General features: G+C 37.2%; 1 pseudogene; it reads right to left on the bottom strand.

The window, feature by feature from the left end:
• Window positions 1-336: 336 nt before the first annotated feature.
• On the bottom strand, window positions 337-1623 carry LOC117027144 (COP9 signalosome complex subunit 4-like; annotated as a pseudogene).
• Between the last annotated feature and the right edge of the window lie 7790 nt (window positions 1624-9413).

Genomic DNA, 9413 nt, shown 5'->3' with positions numbered 1-9413 from the left:
AACAATTGTCACCCCAATAAATTAAAAAAAAAAAAAAAGAATAACTACATTTGGAGAGGCACAAAGCACTTAAGTTTTACATGAGTACAAAGTTATCACAAATCCCAAACTTTTTAGTCACAGATATTTCCCTTACTCCGTTTAAAGAAAAGCTTTCAAAACATCTGAGTTAGCTTGATACACAGAGACCCTGAATATATGGGAACTACATAGTTTTAAATGCCTGTACTTCCCGCTTTAATAATGTCTTCTTTAAATAGAATCCAGCATAAAAGGGATTGAAATATGCAAGGTTATGATGCAAATGCTTTGGAGATAGTGAGATCAATCTGTACAACGTGGGAAAAGATATAGCGTGCACAGAAGTTCTAGAAGGATTCACTGAGCCATCTGGGCTTCCATGTCTTGTGCTGTCCATTCTGGTGCTGTCTGACTAATTTTCTCCAAAAGGTTATTCACTTGGAAACAAAGCAATTGGATCTGTTTGTCCCATGTTGGCAGGGCTTCTCGTGTTTCAAAATGAACTATTCCATCAATCTGATCAAAAAAATAAAAAAATAAAAATAAATAAATCTAGTCTCAAGTCCTTCTGCTACCATTTGCGATGCTATCTTTTCTGCCTTAGCTGCAAGGATCTCTAAAAGAGCTCCAAGTTCTTCAAGGGTAATATTATTATATAACTTACTTGCAGACAACAAATTGTGTTCAATAGCAGCTCTGTCCAAGATGCCAGAACCATCCGCTGTAGTTGCTTTTTGGTGAGGCATCAGCATGGCAGCAAATTCTTGCAGTTGATTTCCTCTGATGATCCTATCCAGGTACATTTTCTCTAGGATCCCATAAGCAGCAAGTTGCTGGCACCTTTGTTCCTTAGAAAGAGTAGCTAGCATTTGAGAACGCTGCTGTCCTGCTGATGCTAAGGTGGTACAGTGCAAAACATGTTTTAAGGCCTCTAGTCTTTCTCTTTCGTGCACCATTGTCTTGTAAGAGAGCTCATTGTACTTCTGTGCAGCTTCGATGAATTTTCTTCTATAATCAAGAACACGTGCACAGTATACCTTATAATGTATCTGTAACTGTTCATTGGTTGGTTCATTCTGAAGCGATGATGCTCAATGTAGGTAAGCCTCTGCCTGGACTGGACCATCACCCTCTAGATATAGCCTAGCAATCTTCAGATTAGTCTCCAGTTTATAATCTACCGTGTACTGTTTTTGTCCTGTTTCCAAAGGAACTCCCACCAACACTTGGGCTGTATTTCACCAACCTTCTTCTTTCTCGTATATGGATGCAAGATGCTGTCTTATGGAAGCAATCTGCTCCTCAAATGAAATGACTCTAGGCTGGATCTTTTCCAAGGCAAAATGATAGATTTCTTTGGCTGTGCTCTCAGGCAGGTTAGGGAGATGTGTGCAGAAAACAGTCAGCAACTGTCGCGAGATCATGAGGCTGACATTCTCATTTACCATTGTTTCCGCAAAAGCTTTCAAAGCTTCTAGTTGTTCTGCCCCAGATAACGGAATGGCTTTTCCCAGGATCTGAAGATACTTGCCCGCCAGATCTTTATGAGAACCGCTCGAATTCATGAGCTGGGCCAAATATTGTTGCACGGCTGCCGCCATCTTTCTTCCAGCTCCTACTGTTTGTTTCTTTTTTACAGGGTTGAGATTTTCAGATTCCACGTGTGATTGATATCATATAGTACTTGTCTTTCTCTGACTTGTCTAGTTTAGCATAATGTGCTCAAGGTTCACCCATGTTGCCACAAATGGCAGGATATCGTCCTTTCTCTTGGCTGAATAATATTCCATTCTGTATATATACCACACCTTTTTTATCCTTTCATCCGTTGATGGGCATTTGGGTGGTTTCCATATCTTGGTTGCTGTGAATAATGCTGTGATAAGCATTGAAGTGCATATATCTAGTCAAACTCCTGTTTTCATTCCTGAGGGTATATATCTAGCAGTGGAATAGCTGGGTCATAAGATAGATCTATTTTTAATTTTTTTGAGGAACCTCCATATTGTTTCCTGCAGTGGTTGGAGAAAAAGATGCCGAAAAATGACATTGGATGCCTATCTCACACCACTCACAAAAATTAACTCAACATGGATCAAAGACGTAAACATAAGAGCTGATACCACACAACTCCTAGAAGAAAATGTAGGAAAGAAGCTCATTGATATTGGTCCCGGCAATGACCTTTCTTGGACGCGATGCCAAAAGCGCAAACAAAAAAAGCAAAACTCAACAAATGGGACTACATACATCAAACTCAAAAGCTCTGCAGATCAAAACAATTAACACAATGAAAAGACAGCCCACGGAACGGGAGAACATTTTTGCAAACCATACACCTGATAAGGGATTGATATCCAAAATATGTAGGAAAAAAACACAAAAAACTTACACAACTGAATAAAATAATAATAATAATAAATAAACAATGTGATTAAAAATGGGCAGAAGAACTAAATGGACAGTTTTCCAAAGAAGACATCAAATTGGTCAACAGGCATATGGGAAGATGCTCAACATCACTAAGCGTCAGGGAAAGGCAAATAAAATCCACAATGAGATACCACCCCACACCTGTCAGGGTTTCTCTTTAGCAGCTTTAATTTACACGTAAAAAAATGTGACCATTTTTAAGTGTACAGTTCCACGGACTTTGACAAATGCTACAATCCATGTAACTGCCACCCAAATCAAGAAAGAGAACATTTTCAACACCTAATAAAGTTCCCTTGCGGCCCTTCCCAGTGAATGACTACCATCGACATCCAGGCTTATGCAATCACTGATCTTTTTTCTATATCGCTGTAGATTAGAATTCTCTCTCCTAGAGCCTGTTGTAAAACATAAACATGCACTATGTAATCTTTGCTGTCTGCCCTCTTTTTTCTCTGCTTGAATGCTCAGGAAATTCTTACACATTGTGGCATGAATCAGTAGATTATGTTAAAATTGTTCCTATTCACGGACAACCTGATTGATTCCCTTGAAATCACACAGGTGTGTGTATGTGTGTGTGTGTGTGTGTGTGTGTGTGTGTGTATGTATTCATATGTCACATATATATACATATATATATATATATATATATATGTATATATATATATATATATCTCCTACTTCTATTTCTATATACTAACAAAGAATTTGGAAATGAAATTTAAGAGACTACTACTACTTACTTACTACTCAAAAAGAAGGGCAAGTCTTAGTTCTGAATCTAACAAATGATGCACTGTGTTTGTATGCTGAAAACAGCAAAACACCGAAGAAAGAAATAAAAGAAGTCTCAAAGAAATGGAGGAACACACTAAATGGTCATGGGTTGGGATACTTGATATAGTGACAGTGCCAATACTCCTGAAATTTATCTATAGATTTAATGCAATTCCAATAAAACTCCCAGCAGGATGTTTTGCAGATAGACAAGTGGATTCTAAAGCTTTGATGGAAAGTAAAAGAAACCAGAAGAGCCAAATCAATTGTGAAAAGAAGAACAAAGTTGGAGGAATCACATCACCTCATTTAAAACTTATAAAGCTACAGTAAACAAAAGTCAGCTCGACAATGGTGAAGGGATAGACAAACAAATAAATAGACTAGCGGAGAGAATCCAGAACCCGTCGCTCAAAACATGACCAATTCTTTTTGGATGAGGCACCAAAACAATGCAATGAAGAGAGGACTGTCTTGTCAACAAATGTGTGGAAACAACCAGATGTCCATCTAAAAATAAAGGGACCTCACACCTCATACTAAACCGCTAAAAATAAATCTTAGACATAAATCAAGAACATAAAACTATAAAACGTTTAGAAGGATACAACAGAAAAACTTCGACCTGGAGTTTGGCAAAGATGTTTTAGGCATGACACCAAAAACCCCTTTTTCCTCTCTGAATGACACTGTTAACGATGTGAAAATACAAATCCCAAACTGGGAGAATGTATTTGCAAATTACATATCCAACGAAGCCCTTGTAACCAGAATATGTAAAGTACTGTTGAAACTCAACATTAAGAAAAGAATGGACAAAATATTTGAACAGATTCTTCAACACAAAGGAGATTAAATATGGATATACATATAGATATAGATATAAAGTATAGATGTATAGAGAGAACCAAATATAAATAAAAATTAAGGTGAGATACCAGTATTACTCTATTAAAATTGTTAAATGTGAGAGAGGAGAGAGAGAGAGAGAGAGAGAAAGAGAGAGAGAAAGGAAGAAGAGAAAGAAAGAATGAATGAAGGAAAGAGAGAGAGAGAGAGAGAGAGAAAGAGAGAGAGAGACAGAGAGAGAGAGAGAGAAAGAAAAAAGAAAGAAAGATAGATAGATGGATAGATAGAAAGAAAGAAAGAAAACCAAGCAAATAAAAACCCTTCTGACAATAACAAATGATGTTTAGGATGGGCAGCACCTGGATTTATCACATGTTGCTGGAGGAAATATAAAGTGATACAGCCTCTCTGGAAAACAGTTTTGTTGCTTCCTATGAAATTAAACATACACTTAGACATGTGAGCCAGCAGGCTCACCCCAAAGGATTTCCCCTAGAGGAGTTTTAACTTGAGTTCACACAAAAACCTGTACACGATGTTTAGAGCAGCTCTGTTCATAATTACCCCAAACTTGAAACAATCCACATGCCCTTCAACAAAGTGTATTATTTCTACACAGTTGAATACTATTCAGTGGTAGAAAGGAATGAACTATTGATACAATCAACTACTTGGATGAAACTCCCAATCATTATGCTTAGTGATAGAAGCCCGTCTCAGAAGGTTGCATTTTAAAGGGTTCCATTTATATGACCTTCTTGTAAAGATAAAACCATCCTGACTGAGAGCAGATCGGTGGTGCCATGTTTCGGTGTGGAGTGAGTGTGACTACAAAAGGACTTCATGGGAGTATGGAAATGTTCTGAATACTGATTGTGGTGATCGTTACAAGCATCTATGTACATGTGTTAAAATTCCTGCAACTGGATGTCCAAAAGAAGTCTATGTCACTGAATGTTAATTTAAATGTAAAGTTAAAGAAATAATGGTGAAATAGTTTTTTCCAATCAAACAAAAATAACTATTAGAATTGCACACCAGTGGCCTGAACTATAGAAAAACATTGAATGATGAAGGAAAACCATGACAAATATAAACCCAGATCAACACAAAGGAATGAGTAGCTATAGACATGGTAAATATGTGGAAAAAAAAATATTTTAACGATGCCTGTCCTTAAATGGCAACTGAACGTTTTCAAAGCCAATAAAAATGCATCATGGGGGATATCATATACGAGGTCAGACAATTAAATTTGTGAACATATCCTAGAAAAAGTGCTGCATACCTCATTGTTGAACATCACTGCAGTCACCTTTAAAATACTCCCCTTGGGAAGCTATGCACCGAGGCCAGTTCCTAGTCCACCCTTCAAAGCAGTTTTGGAACTCTTTTTCTGGAATGGCCATCAGAGCTGTCGTCCTATTACCCTGGATGTCCTGAACATCATCAAAACATCTTCCTCCTTTAGATATCAAAAAGGTTAGCAATATCGTTGCAACAAGTTCACGAACTTAATTGTCAGACCTCGTGTGTGTGTGTGTGTGTGTGTGTGTGTGTGTGTGTTTATGTGTGTGTGCGTGTGTGTGTGTACATATGTATATGTATATAATGCATGGAAACAGAAGCTAAAGGATGGGAATGGAGAAATAAAGGCAAACGTTTGAGGTTTTTGCCTTGCACATGCAGTGAAATTATTTGTAATTGACATATCTAAATGAAATATGTACAGTGTAATCTTACAGGGACAATTGAAATATAGAACAAAAGAAACAGGTAAAATCCAATTCACAGATTGAAAATGGAATACTGAAAAATAGCTCAGTAATACACAGGAAGACAAAGGAATTAGGTGAAAGAATGAGAAGACAAATGAAGGAAAGTAGGAAGGAAGGAAGGAGGGAAGGAAGGATGCAAGGAAGCAATCTACACAAAATAAGGTGGTGGATTTAAAGCCAATCATATTTATACTTAAACTAAATGTAAACATTCTAAACTCTCAAACAAAAGGCAGCGATTTCTAGGCAGGATAGCTGCAAGATACTACAATATGCTGTTGAACGGAAACTCACTTTAATATAGACACAGAGACAGGTTCAGTGTGAAAGGGCTGAAAAAGATACACCATGTGAAAATAAATTGTAGGAAAAAAGAAAAGGTATAAAAACGGATAAGGTACTTTCAGGACCAGGAGCATCATTAGTGATAAACAGGGACAGTTAGTGATAATGAAAGTGACAATCAAGAAAGCATAACAATCCTCAGTGCACTGGATCAAAGAGCTTTAAATTACAAAAAGAGAAAACTGACATAACTTAAAAGAGATAGGGCACATAAATCTATTTAATAGTTGGAAATTTCAAAAATTATCTCTGAGATTTTGATATAGCAAATAGATAGAAGGTCAATGAAGATGAAGAAGACGTTAACAACAGCATCAACTAATTTGACCTAATGATAGTACATTCCACCCAATAGCAGTAGAATCCACATTCACACGATATAAATGAATGGAGAGATAGATGACGTGTACGCATGTTAAGACTCAATATTGCCAAGCTGTAAATTCTTCCCCTATTGATCTTTTGATTCGTGGAAATTCAAAAGACTAGAAAGCGACAAGGTGATTCTATGACTTTTACTGTCATACAAAGGATTGGAATAGCCAGCAAAATTCAGAACGAGAAATACATGTTTGAAATTCTCACCCTGCCCAACTTCGTAAGTTACTATAAAGTTACAGTCACCAAGACAGTGTGGTAGTAGTATAAGTATAGACATATAAATATATGGAAAACAAATAGGAAGTCCAGAAATAGACATACACATGTAGGGGCGATTGGTGTTTGACAGCAGTACTAATGGAATCCAATGGGGGTAAACATGCTTTCTACAAATATTGGACAAGCATTGAATATGCAGATGAAAACAAATGCAACTTTCACGTTACTTCAAGTCACACACAATATAGTCTAACATGGATAATAAGCATACATGTAAAGGATAAAATTATAAAACTTGTTCATGATGACAAGAGAAAAGCCTTTGTTAAGTCAGGCAGAATTCTTAGAACACACAAAGCATCAATGATCAAAGAAAATTGGTAAACTGACTTTACAAAAATTTTTAAAGGCAAATTTAAACATTCGCTGCTTGGAAAATCCGGTTAAGAAAATAAAATCCAGTCACAGAGATGGATAATACGTATATAACTAAGAACTTACTTGCACATGTAAATACATAAAAAATTTCCTACAACTCAGTAATGGGAACCCATAACGTGTTTCGAAAGTGGGCAAAATATTTGAACAGACATTTTCCTGAAGAAGATACATGAAAGGCCAGTAAACACATATAAAGTTGCTCAAAATCGTTAGTCAATAGGCAAATACAAATTAAAACTGAAATGAGACAGCACACCATATCTGCTAGAATGCCCACAGATGGCTTTCAAATGGCGGACAATGGCAAGAGCTGGTGAGATGGAGCCACTACAGTTCTTTCATAGGTGTTGGTGCAAAAACTAGGTACTTTCCATAAGAGCTTGGCAGCTTCTTATTGAGTTAAGCATACAACTACCTTGTAATCCAGCGATTGACAGTGGTGCTAATGGAATCCAATGGGGGGAAACGTGCTTTCTACAAATATTGGAAAAGCGTTGAATATGCAGATGAAAAGAAATGCAACTTTCACATTACTTCAAATCACATACAAACATAGTCCAACATGGATAATAAGCATACGTGATTTAACCCAAGAAATAAACCAAATGTCCACACCAAACTTGAACACGAATGATGGTAGCAGCTTTATTCATAATGTCCCCAAACTGAAAACATCCCAAATGTCCATCGATTGGTGAATGGATTATCCAAATGTCACATATCCATACAGAGATCAAAAGGAACAAACTACCGGCATTCACAATGCACGGGATTGTCAAAAGCATTAAGTGGAAGACCAGAAACAGATTACTTCATACTGCCTGATTCATTTAACATAGAATTCTTGAGAAGTCAAAACTAAAATGAGAGAAGGAAGGTTGGTGGTTGCCCACGGCTGGAGGTGACTGAGGAGAATGACCGCAAAGGCACATGAGGGAGTTTGGTGGGACACTGGAAACGTTCTCTCCCTTGATATTGGTGGTGGTTACACAGATGTTTCAACTTGTCAGAACTCATCAAACTGGACACTTAACTGGGTATAAACTATAAATTATGCCTCAACAAAACCAAGAAAGAAACGGGACAGATGTTCTACAGATAAAAACCAAAGCATCTGAAAGCAAGAACCGAAGGGGTACATTTTCAACAGGTAAGACAATGGTGAAGAGAGAATGAGTGAGTGTACTAGATGATGGGTCAGGTAAAAATATCTAGAATAAAAGGTACAGGGACAAAAGGATGAAAAATGCAGAATGGGTTAGGGAGGGATATATTGGATGCAGAGGCCTAACATATTTTAGTTGGAGTTCCATCTCTTTGCAGAGATGACAAAGAGAAAAGTGCCTATGTGGTATTGGAACAAAGAGGGGCCTGGGTGTTTCCAAAGCTGCTGAATAACACCTCGCCTTACACTCAAGAAACACTGAGAATCCCAAGCAGGATAATTCTGAAGTAAATCTCTCTTAAACTTCTATAGCCGAACCTCTGAAGAGCAAACAAAGAGAACATCATCAAAGCAACTGGGGGAAAATCGAGCCATAGTCTTGAAAACAGGATGATGAGACTGACAGTTGACTTTCAACGTAAACAAGAAAGGCAGAAGTCTGTAGAATGGTATCTTCAAAGTGATGAAAGAATATAATAACCAACTGAGAGCTCTATAACCAGGAAAAATATCCTTTAAGATGAAGGTGAAATAAAGGCATTTTCAGACAAAAAAGTGAATGTTTCATATTCTTACCATACGATCCAGCAATCATGCATGCTCCTTGCCTAAATCATTTACCTAAATGAATTGAAAACTTTTGTCTGCACAAAAACCTGAACACAACAGTTTATAGCAGCTTTATTCATAATTGCCAAAACTTGGAAGCAACTGTTCAGCATGGTGACTACAGTTAATAATAATGTATTGCATACCTAAAATTTGCTGAAAGAGTAGACCTCAACTGTACTCATCTCTCCCTCTGTCTCTCTCTGTCTCTGTCTGTCTGTCTGTCTGTCTGTCTGTCTGTCTGTCTGTCTCTCTCTCTCTCTCTCTCTCATACACACACACACACACACACACACACAGAAGAGTAACTATGTGAGATGATGGATATGTTAATTATCTTGATCACGGTAGTCATTTCACCATGAATACATATATCAAAACATCACATTGTA

This window comes from Rhinolophus ferrumequinum, chromosome X, assembly GCF_004115265.2.
Source record: "Rhinolophus ferrumequinum isolate MPI-CBG mRhiFer1 chromosome X, mRhiFer1_v1.p, whole genome shotgun sequence".
NCBI lineage: Eukaryota > Metazoa > Chordata > Mammalia > Chiroptera > Rhinolophidae > Rhinolophus > Rhinolophus ferrumequinum.
This window is presented reverse-complemented; position numbering and strand designations above follow the sequence as displayed.